This window comes from Ranitomeya variabilis, chromosome 3 (genome assembly GCF_051348905.1).
Source record: "Ranitomeya variabilis isolate aRanVar5 chromosome 3, aRanVar5.hap1, whole genome shotgun sequence".
NCBI lineage: Eukaryota > Metazoa > Chordata > Amphibia > Anura > Dendrobatidae > Ranitomeya > Ranitomeya variabilis.
In genome coordinates this window covers 507,166,199-507,180,625 of record NC_135234.1, presented here as the reverse complement: position 1 = coordinate 507,180,625, position 14,427 = coordinate 507,166,199, and positions in this window count along the sequence as shown.

The following is a 14,427-nucleotide window of genomic DNA, read 5'->3' as shown; positions in this document are numbered from 1 at the left end:
TAATGTGTGAGGATGGAGCCTCATGTGGTACTGTGTGAGGACGGAGCCTCGTGTGGTAATGTGTTGGGACAGAGCCTTGTGTGGTAATGTGTGGGGACATAGCCTCGTGTGGTAATGTGGAGGGATGGAGCCTCGTGTGGTAATGTGTGGGGAAAGAGCCTCGTGTGGTAATGTGTGAGGAAGGAGCCTCATGTGGTAATGTGTGAGGATGGAGCCTCATGTGGTAATGTGTGAGGATAGAGCCTCGTGTGGTAATGTGTGGGGATAGAGCCTCGTGTGGTAATGTGTGAGGATGGAGCCTCATGTGGTAATGTGTGAGGATGGAGCCTCATGTGGTACTGTGTGAGGACGGAGCCTCGTGTGGTAATGTGTGGGGACAGAGCCTTGTGTGGTAATGTGTGGGGACAGAGCCTCATGTGGTAATGTGGAGGGACGGAGCCTCATGTGGTAATGTGTGAGGGCGGAGCCTCATGTGGTAATGTGTGGGGACAGATCCTCGTGTGGTAATTGTCACGGGAGACCTAAATAAGAAAGAGCTAATAACCCAGGCCCCTGCAATTTCCCTCAGACTAGGGAAACCCTGACTGACCCTCTCCCAGAGTTTACACTGATGGTGTGCATGTCAGGGCCTCCACCCTAGCCCTATCTTCTGTTTCAACCCTAGGCTGAAACCACCACCCCCCACCAGTGAAGAGACCACACTCCAATACCCACAGTTAGCACAGACAAGGATAACGGAAAAATAAGCACCACGCCGCAGTCCCTCAGGAATACACTATAAATGCAAAGGGCAAAACAAATACAAATATGGGAAGGAGAAAATAAGACGAAGGGAAATACACCACCAGCAACGATACTCCAACTACTTAGCTCACCACTCCAGACTGAGATAACCACGCACAAGACAGAAGCTATAATCGGCGACGCCCAATGTTCAGGAGAACTATTTAAAGGCAGTGGGCATGGCCCAGCTTCCAATCCGAGCACCAGGTAAATTAACCCTGGACCAGCTAGATAAAATCTAGCCGATGCCAATGAGCACATAGTGGACAAAAGCAGAATTACCGCTGTCTGTCGGACGACCTGGTCTGAACAGCGTCCGACATGACAGTACCCCGCGTTCTACGAGGGACCCCAGGGCCCTCACGGCTTATAGGACCCGGCTTGTCCGGATGGCGGTGGTGAAACAACCTGACCAGCCAATCCGCATGAACATCCGAGGCTGGTACCCAGGACCTCTCCTCAGGCCCATAACCACGCCAGTGTACCAAGTACTGTAAAGTGCGGCGCACTACACGAGAGTCAACCACCTTGGAGACTTCAAATTCCAAATTACAATCCACCAAGACTGGAGAAGGCATTGGTGTCACGTCCACAAGACCCACAACCTTCTTTAACAACGATCTGTGGAACACGTTGTGTATTTAATACACCGTAGGAAGCTCCAACCGGTACGCTACTGGGTTAATGACAGCGGCGACCCTAAATGGACCAATAAACCGTGGACCCAATTTAAGGGATGGTATTTTGAGTCTAATGTTTTTTGTAGATAACCACACCCAGTCACCACACTCAGGTCCGGACCTGGCACATGTCTACTGTCAGCCAAATGATTGTACCTAGCACCCACACTCAACAGGCGCTGTTTAACTCTCCTCCAGACTGATGATAATTGTGCTCCTAACTGGTCTTCCTCCGGGACGCCGGAAGAGCCCCCCTAACTAGTGTTGAGCATTCCGATACCGCAAGTATCGGGTATCGGCCGATACTTAGCGGTATCGGAATTCCGATACCGAGATCCGATACTTGCCGCGTATCGGATACCGGAATTGGAAGTTCCCAGGATTCAAACTGCACAAATTTGTACGAAATCAGCCAATGAGAATAATTCCAAGTGTGGGCACATCCTGTTCAGCATGGAGGGCATGAAACTACTGGCAAGGCTGTGATTGGCTGCTGAAATGATGTCATGCTGCAGTTTAAAAGTCGCTGGCGCCATTTTGCGCTCACTCTGCTGTGAATTCAGTTAGTGACAGGACGCTGTTTGCTGACTGAGGGCCAGTTTAGAGATAGCGATTTGCTTCTTTGTGCTTTTCAAAGGCTAATTTAGCAACCGCTGTGTTCACCTACTAATCACCTTGCTTTTGCCTTGTAGCGCTGTTTTCACAGCGATCTGCAAGGTCTGTGTGTGTGTGTGTGTGAGTGCAGCCCACTCTCTAGTCTGAGTGCAGCCATAGGCCATCCATAGCTGGTTGTATTCAGTTCAGGGAGGGTGGTTCATTGCCTCATACTGTTCTTTTTTTTTTTTTTTTCAAGTAGTGTAGTCTGCTGCTCATTTTTTCAAAAAAATCCTATTAGTGTCTTTCCACCCGTCTCCAGCTAACTTGTGGAAAAACACTACATAGGATAACGTAGAGGAGGGTTTTTGGGCCTTGCAGCGCCGTTTACGGCTGTCTGCACGGTCTCCTTGTGACTGCAGCTCGCCCTGTAGTCTGTGAGCAGCCATAGCCTGGTTGTCTCCAGCTCAGGGTTCTTCACTGCGTCATACCGCAAAATCAATTTTCATTTTGTTTTAAGTAGTGCAGGCTGCTGCACATTTTTTCAAAAAATTCCTATTAGTGTCTTTCCACCCGTCTCCAGCTAACTTGTGGAAAAACACTACATAGGATAACGTAGAGGAGGGTTTTTGGGCCTTGCAGCGCCGTTTACGGCTGTCTGCACGGTCTCCGTGTGACTGCAGCTCGCCTGTAGTCTGTGAGCAGCCATAGCCTGGTTGTCTCCAGCTCAGGGTTCTTCACTGCGTCATACCGTAAAAACAATTTTCCTTTTGTTTTAAGTAGTGCAGGCTGCTGCACATTTTTTCAAAAATTTCCTATTAGTGTCTTTCCACCCGTCTCCAGCTAACTTGTGGAAAAACACTACATAGGATAACGTAGAGGAGGTTTTTTGGGCCTTGTAGCGCCGTTTACGGCTGTCTGCACGGTCTCCGTGTGACTGCAGCTCGCCCTGTAGTCTGTGAGCAGCCATAGCCTGGTTGTCTCCAGCTCAGGGTTCTTCACTGCGTCATACCGTAAAATCAATTTTCCTTTTGTTTTAAGTAGTGCAGGCTGCTGCACATTTTTTCAAAAAATTCCTATTAGTGTCTTTCCACCTGTCTCCAGCTAACTTGTGGAAAAACACTACATAGGATAACGTAGAGGAGGGTTTTTGGGCCTTGCAGCGCCGTTTACGGCTGTCTGCACGGTCTCCGTGTGACTGCAGCTCTCTCTGTTGTCAGTTCAGCCCCCAAAAAATAAATAAATAATAAAGTTCACCAAACACACCAGTGACACCACTTTACATTTGTGTAGGCCACATTAGCTCATATTAAAGTCTAGTCCACACTTTAGAAAATTAGTGTTTCTTATACCTGTTAGGAGTTGTTCAGGAATAAGCACACAAAGCCGTTAGTACTTTTCTGCTTATCTTTATCAGTCAACCAAGATGAAGAAGGCAGTGAGTAAGGCACGTGGGCGTGGGCGCGGAGCAGGGAGAGGACGTGGGGATTCTGTGCCTGCTGAGGGCACCGGTGACTCATCAGCACCCACTTTCACCAGGGAACAGTCCTTCATGCGCAGCTTTGTCGCAGAGCGCCGTACACCGCTGCTGCGTGAAGAACAAATTGAAGCCGTTGTCGGATGGATGGCAGCTAATGCATCAACTTCAATTAGTGCCACATCCTCTCAGACACAGAGCACTGGAGAGCAGCCATCTGTCTCTTCACCACCTGCCAAATTGCCCAGGCAGACAGAGATCCCAGGACAGGAGCAGTCTCTACTTCTGTTCTCTGAATCTCTTGGCTTGGAAACAGAGGGCCAGCCAAGCAGCATTGGAGAAATGGAAGAAGAGGCAGGGTGCAGTGATGCCCAACCGCTTTTTCTCTCTTCCGCTGAAGAGGCGGGTGGGCCAGTGCCTCCGGTCACCACATCGCAGGACGCATCCGCTGATGACACTCAGGTGCCACTTTCTGGTGCGTGCTCTGCTGCTGAGACTACCCAGGAGGAGCAGTTGGGGGCAGAGGGTAGTGTAAATAATGAGGTCCTTGACCCATCTTGGCGTGAGGGACAGGAAGGTGGTGGGAGCAGCTCTGAGGAAGAGATTCCCCGTACGGCCCAAAGAGGGAGAGGGAGGGGGAAGACTGCGGATCCTGCAGCCTCCGCTTTGGCACCCGTTAGGAGCATGTCTCTTCCAAAAGCCAAAAAGGGCGCTCCCAAGACTTGCAGTGCCTGGTCCTTTTTTGACACAGTTGCAGATGACATTTGCTATGTCAAATGCAAGGTGTGTCATCACAAAGTCAAAAGAGGTCGAAATGTCAGCAACCTCAATACCTCCAACATGTGGAAACATGTGCGCACCAGGCACGCGGCGGAGTTAGAAAAACACACTGAAGAGCTAGGCCAACCAACAGCGGCAGCTACTACCTCTTCAGCTCGTGTTGCCTCTTCCTCCAGCTCACACGCAGCTGGTTCGGCTTCCTCCCAGGATCGCCGTGGAAGAACCTCTGGCCCTGTTGTCCAGAGACCCGCTGTAATTCCACCCGCAGCACCACTTTCCCAGTCATCCACACACTCCCAGCCCAGTGTACAGCCATCGGTAGTACAGGCATGGGAGAAAAGGCGGCCTTTCTCGTCAAACCACCCACGAGCACAGGCTCTGACTGCAGGCATTGCCAAACTGCTGTCACTGGAAATGCTGTCATTCAGGCTGGTGGAGACTGACAGCTTCCGTGACTTGATGTCATTGGCAGTCCCACAGTACAATGTGCCCAGCCGCTTTTACTTCAGCAGGCAAGCCGTCCCTGCCCTGCACAAGCATGTGGAGGGACACATAAAACACGCGCTACTGAACGCCGTCAGTAGCAAGGTCCACCTCACCACCGATGCGTGGACCAGTCAACATGGACAGGGGCGATACCTTTCCCTCACTGCCCATTGGGTTAATGTCGTTGAGCCGGGTACAGATCGTGCGAGTGGCGCAGGATGTGTCCTGCCCACTCCAAGGATTGCAGGAATCCATTCTGTATGCATTGACTCCTCCTCTTACACCAGTTCCTCAGAATCATCGCTGCAGGAGCCGTCACAGTCCACCTCCACATGGACCCGTGATGAACGTTTACCTGTTACGACTGACATGAGCACAGCCGTGGCCAAACGTCAACAGGCCGTCTTGAAATTAATTTCTTTGGGGAATCGAAGCCACACAGCGCAGGAGCTCTGGAATGCCATCAAGCAGGAGAGCGATCTGTGGTTTGTGCCAGCCAGGCATGGTAGTGTGTGATAATGGCCGAAATCTGGTGGCAGCTCTGGGCCTCGGCAACCTCACTCACATCCCATGTCTGGCACATGTGCTCAATTTGGTCGTGCAGAGTTTTTTGAGGGACTATCCGGATCTTGATGCACTGCTGCACAAGGTCCGCCTAGAGTGTGCTCACTTGCGGCGTTCCAGCACGGCAAAAGCGTGCATTGCGGCTCTGCAGCGCCGACACCACCTGCCGGAACATCGCATCATATGTCACCTACCTACCAGGTGGAATTCCACGATACATATGTTGGAGCGGTTGTGTGAGCAGCAGCAAGCTGTAATGGAGTACCAGCTGCATCAGTCGCAAAGAAGTCGCACTCCGCGCCGTTCAGACTTCACAACCACAGAGTGGGCCACTATGAATGACGTCTGCCAGGTTTTGCGTCCCTTCGATTATTCCACGCGGATGGCGAGTGCAGATGATGCACTAGTCAGCATGACTGTCCCCCTTATCTGCCTGCTTGAAAAATCACTGCAAGCGCTAAGAGATGATGTTGTCGAAGAGGTGGAGGATGAGGATTCACCATTTCCATCATCTTCTGGACAGTCAGCGCCACGTGGTTCCTCACAAACGCGTAGGCAGGGGACAGTTTGTGAGGAGGATGAGGAGGAGTCAATGGAGGAGGAAGACATCCGTCCAAAGGAGGGAGTTACACAATTGTCCAGTACTCAGTGTGTACAGCGAGGGTGGGGTGATGACGAGCTGGCAGAGATCACGCCTCCAGCAGGGGACAGCGTTTCTTGGGCAGTTGGCAGTCTGCAGCACATGGTGGATTACATGCTGCAGTGCCTGAGAAACGACCGCCGCATCGCCCACATTCTCAACATGTCTGATTATTGGGTGTTCACCCTCCTCGATCCTCGCTACCTGGACAACGTAGAAAGCCTCATCACACAGATGGTGACAGACTACATGTCTTGCCCTCTTGCTGTACTCCCAGACGGCTCTTCACCTTTCAAGTTTTGGGTCTCAAAGCTGGATACATGGCCAGAGCTAAGCCAGTATGCATTGGAGGTGCTGGCTTGCCCTGCGGCTAGTGTATTATCGGAACGCGTCTTTAGTGCTGCAGGTGGTGTACTAACTGACCGTCGCATGTGACTATCCTCCGATAACGTTGACCGGCTTACTTTCCTGAAAATGAACAAGGCCTGGATCTCGCAGGAATTTGCCACTCCTCTTCCTGATTAAATAATTAGGTGACTGTCTACGTTATCCAGGTCTCCTGTTGTGTTCATCTTTCTACCACCTGAACTTAAATTCCTGGGCTCCAACACCGCCAGTTGAGGCTCAGAAGTGCCGTCTGCACAGTCAAAACATACGACCCAGTGCTATTGGGTTTCAGTAACGTCAGCTGATCCCCAGTAATGCTGCACAAGGAAAAGGTAGCTATTTTTGTTTAGCTCCTTGCACACGCAGAACTTAACACTTATAAAATGTGTCCACTGATACCGTAAAACCGTCCCGGAGGTGGGACTTTCCTTCGTAATATGACGCAGCACAGCTGTCATTCCTACCCCCTTGGCACCGTGCCCCGGCTCCTCAGCGTTGTTTGATTCCGTCACGGAGCCTGCGCTGTTATGTTATCCCTTGGCCAGACACACTTAGCGCTGCCCATCTTCTGACATCATTTGGTGTCAGGCTGGCTGCGCCTGTGCGGCCGCGCTGGCCGAGAGCCCGCCTCGCATTGTCTTCTGATTTAATCCCACTGGGGGCCTGAGATCCATGGACATGCGCAGTGCATATCTGAACCTCCGCCTCTCACTCAGCTCCCTACGCCTTCTTCAGACTGTGCGCCGTCAGCTGATCCCTAATAGCATGCCATGGCCGTGACGCCACACAGTCTGAAGAAGCCGTAGGGAGGGGAGTGAGAGGCGAGGATATGCACTGCGCATGGCCACGGATTCCAGGCTTGCGGTGGGATTACATTAGACGACACTGCGAGGCGGGCTCTCGGCCAGCGCGGCCGCACAGGCGCAGCCAGCCTGACACCAAATGATGTCAGAAGATGGGCAGCGCTAAGTGTGCCTGGCCAAGGGATAACATAACAGCGCAGGCTACGGGACGGAATCAAACAACGCTGAGGAGCCGGGGCACGGCGCCAAGGGGGTAGGAATGACAGCTGTGCTGCGTCATATTACGAAGGAAAGTCCCACCTCCGGGACGGTCTCACGGTTTCAGGGGACACATTTTATAAGTGTTTAGTTCTGTGTTTGCAAGGAGCATAATGAAAAGAGCCACCTTTTCCTTTTGCATCTTTTGTGCTGCACAAGCTGGCTCTTTCAGCTACAAACGCCTGGGGGGGGGGTTAAAGGTTCCCTTTCGACTTTCTCCAATCAGGCTTCGGCCTACATTGTGTTCCTCTGCTTCTCCTGCTGTCCCTGGGCTCCAACACCGCTAGTTGTTGCCTGGTAGTGCTGTACGCACAGTCAACAGTCGCTCCTCTGTTATTGGGGTTCAGTAACGTCAGCTGTTCCCCAGCTGTGTGTGTGGCAATCCCTCCTATCTCCTCCACCTCCTCCTCCTCCTGTCCCTGGGCTCCAACACCGCTATTTGCTGTCCAGAAGTGCTGTCCGCACAGAGCCAAACACCTCGCCAATGTGTTAGTGGGGTTCAGTAATGCCTGCTGCTCCCCTGCTGTGTGTGTGGCAATCCCTCCTATCTCCTCCACCTCCTCATCCTCTGTCCCTGGGCTCCAACACCGCTAGTTGTTGCCTGGTAGTGCTGTACGCACAGTCAACAGTCGCTCCTCTGTTATTGGGGTTCAGTAACGTCAGCTGTTCCCCAGCTGTGTGTGTGGCAATCCCTCCTATCTCCTCCACCTCCTCCTCCTCCTGTCCCTGGGCTCCAACACCGCTATTTGCTGTCCAGAAGTGCTGTCCACACAGAGCCAAACACCTCGCCAATGTGTTAGTGGGGTTCAGTAATGCCTGCTGCTCCCCTGCTGTGTGTGTGGCAATCCCTCCTATCTCCTCCACCTCCTCATCCTCTGTCCCTGGGCTCCAACACCGCTAGTTGTTGCCTGGTAGTGCTGTACGCACAGTCAACAGTCGCTCCTCTGTTATTGGGGTTCAGTAACGTCAGCTGTTCCCCAGCTGTGTGTGTGGCAATCCCTCCTATCTCCTCCACCTCCTCCTCCTCCTGTCCCTGGGCTCCAACACCGCTATTTGCTGTCCAGAAGTGCTGTCCGCACAGAGCCAAACACCTCGCCAATGTGTTAGTGGGGTTCAGTAATGCCTGCTGCTCCCCTGCTGTGTGTGTGGCAATCCCTCCTATCTCCTCCACCTCCTCCTCCTCCTGTCCCTGTGCTCCAACACCGCTAGTTGTTGCCTGGTAGTGCTGTACGCACAGTCAACAGTCGCGCCTCTGTTATTGGGGTTCAGTAACGTCAGCTGTTCCCCAGCTGTGTGTGTGGCAATCCCTCCTATCTCCTCCACCTCCTCCTCCTCCTGTCCCTGGGCACCAACACCGCTAGTTGTTGTCCAGAAGTGCTGTCCGCACAGAGCCAAACACCTCGCCAATGTGTTAGTGGGGTTCAGCACCGCCAGCTGTTCCCCTGCTGTGTATACGGCAACGTGTCATGCGACCGCCACGCAGGCACAACAACTTAAATTTAAGGGAACCTGTCCCCCCCCCAAGGCGTTTGTTACTGAAAGAGCCACCTTGTGCAGCAGTAATGATGCAAATGGAAAAAGTGCCTCTTTTCGTGGTGCTCCTTGCACATGCTGAACCTAACACTTATGAAATGTGTCCCCTCACACCGTTAAACCGTCCGGTAGGTGGAACTTTCCTTTGTCATGAGACGCAGCACAGCCGTCATTCTTACCCCCTTGGCGCCGTGCGCCGCCTCCTCAGCGTTGTTTGAATCTGTCCCGGAGCTTGCGCTGTTAGGTTAGCCCTTGGCCATGCACACATTTTGCGCTGCCCGTCTTCTGACATCATTTGGTGTCAGGCTGGCTGCGCCTGTGCGGCTGCGCTGGCCAAGATCCCGCCTCGCAGTGTCTTCTGATTTAATCCCACTGGGGGTCTGAGATCCATGGACATGCGCAGTGCATATCTGAACCTCCACCTCTCACTCATCTCCCTACGGCTTCTTCAGACTGTGCGGTGTCAGCTGATCCCTAATAGCATGCCACGGCCGTGACGCCGCACAGTCTGAAGAAGCCGTAGGGAGGGGAATGAGAGGCAAGGATATGCACTGCGCATGGCCACGGATCCCAGGCCCGCGGTGGGATTACATTAGACGACACTGCGAGGCGGGATCTCGGCCAGCGCGGCCGCACAGGCGCAGCCAGCCTGACACCAAATGATGTCAGAAGACGGGCAGCGCAAAATGTGTGCATGGCCAAGGGCTAACCTAACAGCGCAGGCTCCGGGACAGATTCAAACAACGCTGAGGAGGCGGCGCACGGCGCCAAGGGGGTAAGAATGACGGCTGTGCTGCGTCACATGACAAAGGAAAGTTCCACCTACCGGACGGTTTAACGGTGTGAGGGGACACATTTCATAAGTGTTAGGTTCAGCATGTGCAAGGACCATAATTAAAAGAGCAAAGTTTACCTTTTCCAGCATTACTGCTGTACATGATGGCTCTTTCAGCTACAAACGCCTGGGGGGGGTTAAAGGTTCCCTTTCAACTTGCTCCAGTGCAGGCTTCGGCCTACACTCTGCTCCTCCTGCTGACCCTGGGCTCTAACACCGCCAGTTGGCGCCCGGAAGTGCTAGCTGCACAGAGAAAAAAACAGCCATTGTGTCAGTGGGGTTCAGCACCGCCAGCTGTTCCCCTGCTGTGTAGCCGGCAACGTGTCCTGCAACAGCCACGCAGACACAACAGACCCAAAGGTGCCGCCAGTGCAGGCTTCGGCCTACACTCTGCTCCCTCTGCTCCTCCTGCTGACCCTGGGCTCTAACACCGCCAGTTGGGGCCCAGATGTGCTAGCTGCACAGAGAAAAACACCAGCCAATGTGTCAGTGGGGTTCAGCATCGCCAGCTGTTCCCCTGCTGTGTAGCCGGCATCGTGTTCTGCAACAGCCATGCAGACACAAGAACTGAAATTGAAGGGAACTTGTCCCCCCTCCTCCAGGTGTTTGTATGTTTCACAGCCACCTTGTACAGCAGTAATGCTGCATGTGTGCAAGGTGGCTCAGAAACTTATTCTCCTTGCACACGTGGAACTGAACACGTCTAAAATGTGTCCTCTGTGACCATTAAACCGTCCCTGAGGTGTGACTTTCCTTTGTAATGACACGCTGCAACCCCCTTGGTAGCGCTGCCCGTCTTGTGGCATCATTGTTTGGCTGGCTGCGCCTCTGCGGCCGCCCTGCCCGACACAACGCCCCTCGGTGTCTTATTTATTTTGACTGCGAGGGTGTGATTGACGGGCATGAGCAGTGCATATCTTCGCCAGGCTGTCACTCAGCTCCTTCCGCCTTCTTCAGACTGTGCGGCTTCAAGGCCGTGGCATATGATAAGGGATCAGCTGACGCCACACAGTCTGTAGCAGGTGTAAGGACACGAGCGAGTGGCGAACATATGTACTGCGCCAGGCCATGAATCCCAGCCCCGCAGTGTGAAACACTGTAAAGACACTGCGGGGCTGGGATTCATGGGCATCGCGAACCGCACCAGCCGACATGAAATGATGTCAGAAGACGGGCAGCGCATGGCCAAGGGATAACGCAACAACGCAGACTCCTGTACAGCAAAATGCGATGCTCAGGAGGCCGCGCCAAGCACCAAGTTGGTATTTTTGCCAGCTGTGCTGCGTCTCATTACAAAGGGAACTCCCGCCTCCAAGACAGATTGACTGTATAAGGGCCAAAATGTTGTACGTGTTTCATTCAGCTTGTGCAAGGAACAAAATTAAAAGAGCAACCTTTGACTTGTGCAGCACTACTGCTGCATAAGGCGTGGCTCTTCTAGTTTGTAACACCTGAGGGGGGTTAAAGGTTACCTTTAAAATTGGTTCAATTAGGCTTCGGCCTACACTCTGCTCCCTCTCCTCCTGATGACCCTGGGCTCTAACACCGCCAGTTGGGGCCCGGTACTGCTAGCTGCACAGAGAAAAACACCCGCCAATGTGTCAGTGGGGTTCAGCACTGCCAGCTGTTCCCCTGCTGTGTAGCCGGCAACGTGTCCTGCAACAGCCACGCAGACACAAAGCTGCCGCCAGTGCAGGCTTCGGCCTACACTCTGCTCCCTCTCCTCCTGCTGACCCTGGGCTCTAACACCGCCAGTTGGGGCCCGGTACTGCTAGCTGCACAGAGAAAAACACCAACCAATGTGTCAGTGGGGTTCAGCACCGCCAGCTGTTCCCCTGCTGTGTAGCTGGCAACGTGTCCTGCAACAGCCACGCAGACACAAGAACTGAAATTGAAGGGAACCTGTCCCCCCTCCCCCAGGTGTTTGTATGTTTTACAGCCACCTTCTACAGCAGTAATGCTGCATGTGTGCAAGGTGGCTCATAAACTTATTCTCCTTGCACACGTGGAACAGAACACGTCTACAATGTGTCCCCTGAGACCATTAAAACGTCCCTGAGGTGTGACTTTACTTTGTAATGACACGCAACAACCCCCTTGGTAGCACAGCCCTTCTTCTGACATCAATGTTTGGCTGGCTGTGCCTCTGCGGCCGCCCTGCCCGACACAACGCCCCTCGGTGTCTTATTTATTTTGACTGCGAGGGTGTGATTGACGGGCATGAGCAGTGCATATCTTCGCCAGGCTGTCACTCAGCTCCTTCCGCCTTCTTCAGACTGTGCGGCTTCAAGGCCGTGGCATGCGATAAGGGATCAGCTGACGCTGCACAGTGTGTAGCAGGTGTAAGGACACAAGCGAGAGGCGAACATATGTACTGCGCCAGGCCATGAATCCCAGCCCCACAGTGTGAAACACTGTAAAGACACTGCGGGGCTGGGATTCATGGGCATCGCGAACCGCACCAGCCGACATGAAATGATGTCAGAAGACGGGCAGCGCATGGCCAAGGGATAACGCAACAACGCAGACTCCTGTACAGCAAAATGCGATGCTCAGGAGGACGCGCCAAGCACCAAGTTGGTATTTTTGCCAGCTGTGCTGCGTCTCATTACAAAGGGAACTCCCGCCTCCAAGACAGATTGACTGTATAAGGGCCAAAATGTTGTACGTGTTTCATTCAGCTTGTGCAAGGAACAAAATTAAAAGAGCAACCTTTGACTTGTGCAGCACTACTGCTGCATAAGGCGTGGCTCTTCTAGTTTGTAACACCTGAGGGGGGTTACAGGTTACCTTTAAAATTGGTTCAATTAGGCTTCGGCCTACACTCTGCTCCCTCTCCTCCTGCTGACCCTGGGCTCTAACACCGCCAGTTGGGGCCCGGTACTGCTAGCTGCACAGAGAAAAACACCCGCCAATGTGTCAGTGGGGTTCAGCACCGCCAGCTGTTCCCCTGCTGTGTAGCCGGCAACGTGTCCTGCAACAGCCATGCAGACACAAAGCTGCCGCCAGTGCAGGCTTCGGCCTACACTCTGCTCCCTCTCCTCCTGCTGACCCTGGGCTCTAACACCGCCAGTTGGGGCCCGGTACTGCTAGCTGCACAGAGAAAAACACCAGCCAATGTGTCAGTGGGGTTCAGCACCGCCAGCTGTTCCCCTGCTGTGTAGCCGGCAACGTGTCCTGCAACAGCCACGCAGACACAACAGACCTACAAATGCCTCCAGTGCAGGCTTCGGCCTACACTCTGCTCCCCCTGCTGACCCTTTGCTCCAACACCGCTAGTTGGTGCTCTAGGAAGACAAGCTTGAATAGGTCCCCATCCTGGTTCCAGCACCGTTAGCTGGATCCGGGCAGAGCCTTTGGCTTAGGTGCCTCCCTCTGGGTATCCGAGTTCCACCAACGTCAGGTGGTCCTTGGTAGTGCTTTCAGGCACGGGTACCTCCTGCTTAGTAACCGGGTTCCAGTAACGTCAGCTGGTCCTCGGTAGTTCCATTGGCTCTTGGACCTTTGGCTACCCATCCGGGTTCCAGTACCGTCAGCTGGTTCTCGGCAGTGTCTTTTGCTCTTGTACCTTCTGCTCCCCATCCTGGTTCCAGTACCGTCAGCTGGTTCCGGGCAGAGCCTTTGGCTTAGGTGCCTCCCTCTGGGTATCCGAGTTCCACCAACGTCAGGTGGTCCTTGGTAGTGCTTTCAGGCACGGGTACCTCCTGCTTAGTAACCGGGTTCCAGTAACGTCAGCTGGTCCTCGGTAGTTCCATTGGCTCTTGGACCTTCGGGTAGCCATCCGAGTTCCAGTTCCATCAGCTGTTTCTCGGCATTTTCTCAGCCTTCTTGTACCTTCTGCTACATTTCCAAGTTCAAGACCCTAAAGACGATGACCCGGAAGACCACCCCTAAGATGACGACGACACCAGAGACGACAACCACTGAGATGACGACGACCCTGGAGACGATGACCCTGAAGACCACCCCGATGACGACTGTTGTGAACTGTGTTTCTGGGCTCCCTCTGGTGGTCACTAACGGTATTGTGTTAGGTATGTCTTGTTGCAGGCCTGAGCTCCAGCTGTGTCGTTAAGCAGCGGGTGTTTCCTATTTGAGTCTCCTCTGGACTCAGTCTCTTGCCTGGCATCGTTGTATCCAGACCTATTTGGTCTCCTCCGGATTCCTTTCAGTCTGCCTTATGCAAGAAAAGCTAAGTCTGTTTTGTAAAATTTGGATCGTTTGCATTATTCAGTGTTTTTGTCCAGCTTGCTTTACATTTGATTTTTGACTCGCTGGAAGCTCTAGGGGGCTGATATTCTCCCTCCACACCGTCAGTTGGTGTGGGGGTTCTTGAATGTTCAGCGTGGATGTTTTGTAGGGTTTTCTGCTAACCGCATAGTCCACTATCTATTTTCTGCTATCTAGACTATTGGGCCTCACTTTGCTGAATCTAGTTCATCTCTACGTTTGTGTTTTCCTCTTGCCTCACCATTATTATTTGTTGGGGGCTTTCTATATCTTTGGGGTTCAATTTCTCTGGAGGCAAGCGAGGTCTTATTTTTTCCCTCTAGGGGTAGTCAGTTCTCCGGCTGGCTCGAGACGTCTAGAACCAACGTAGGCACGTT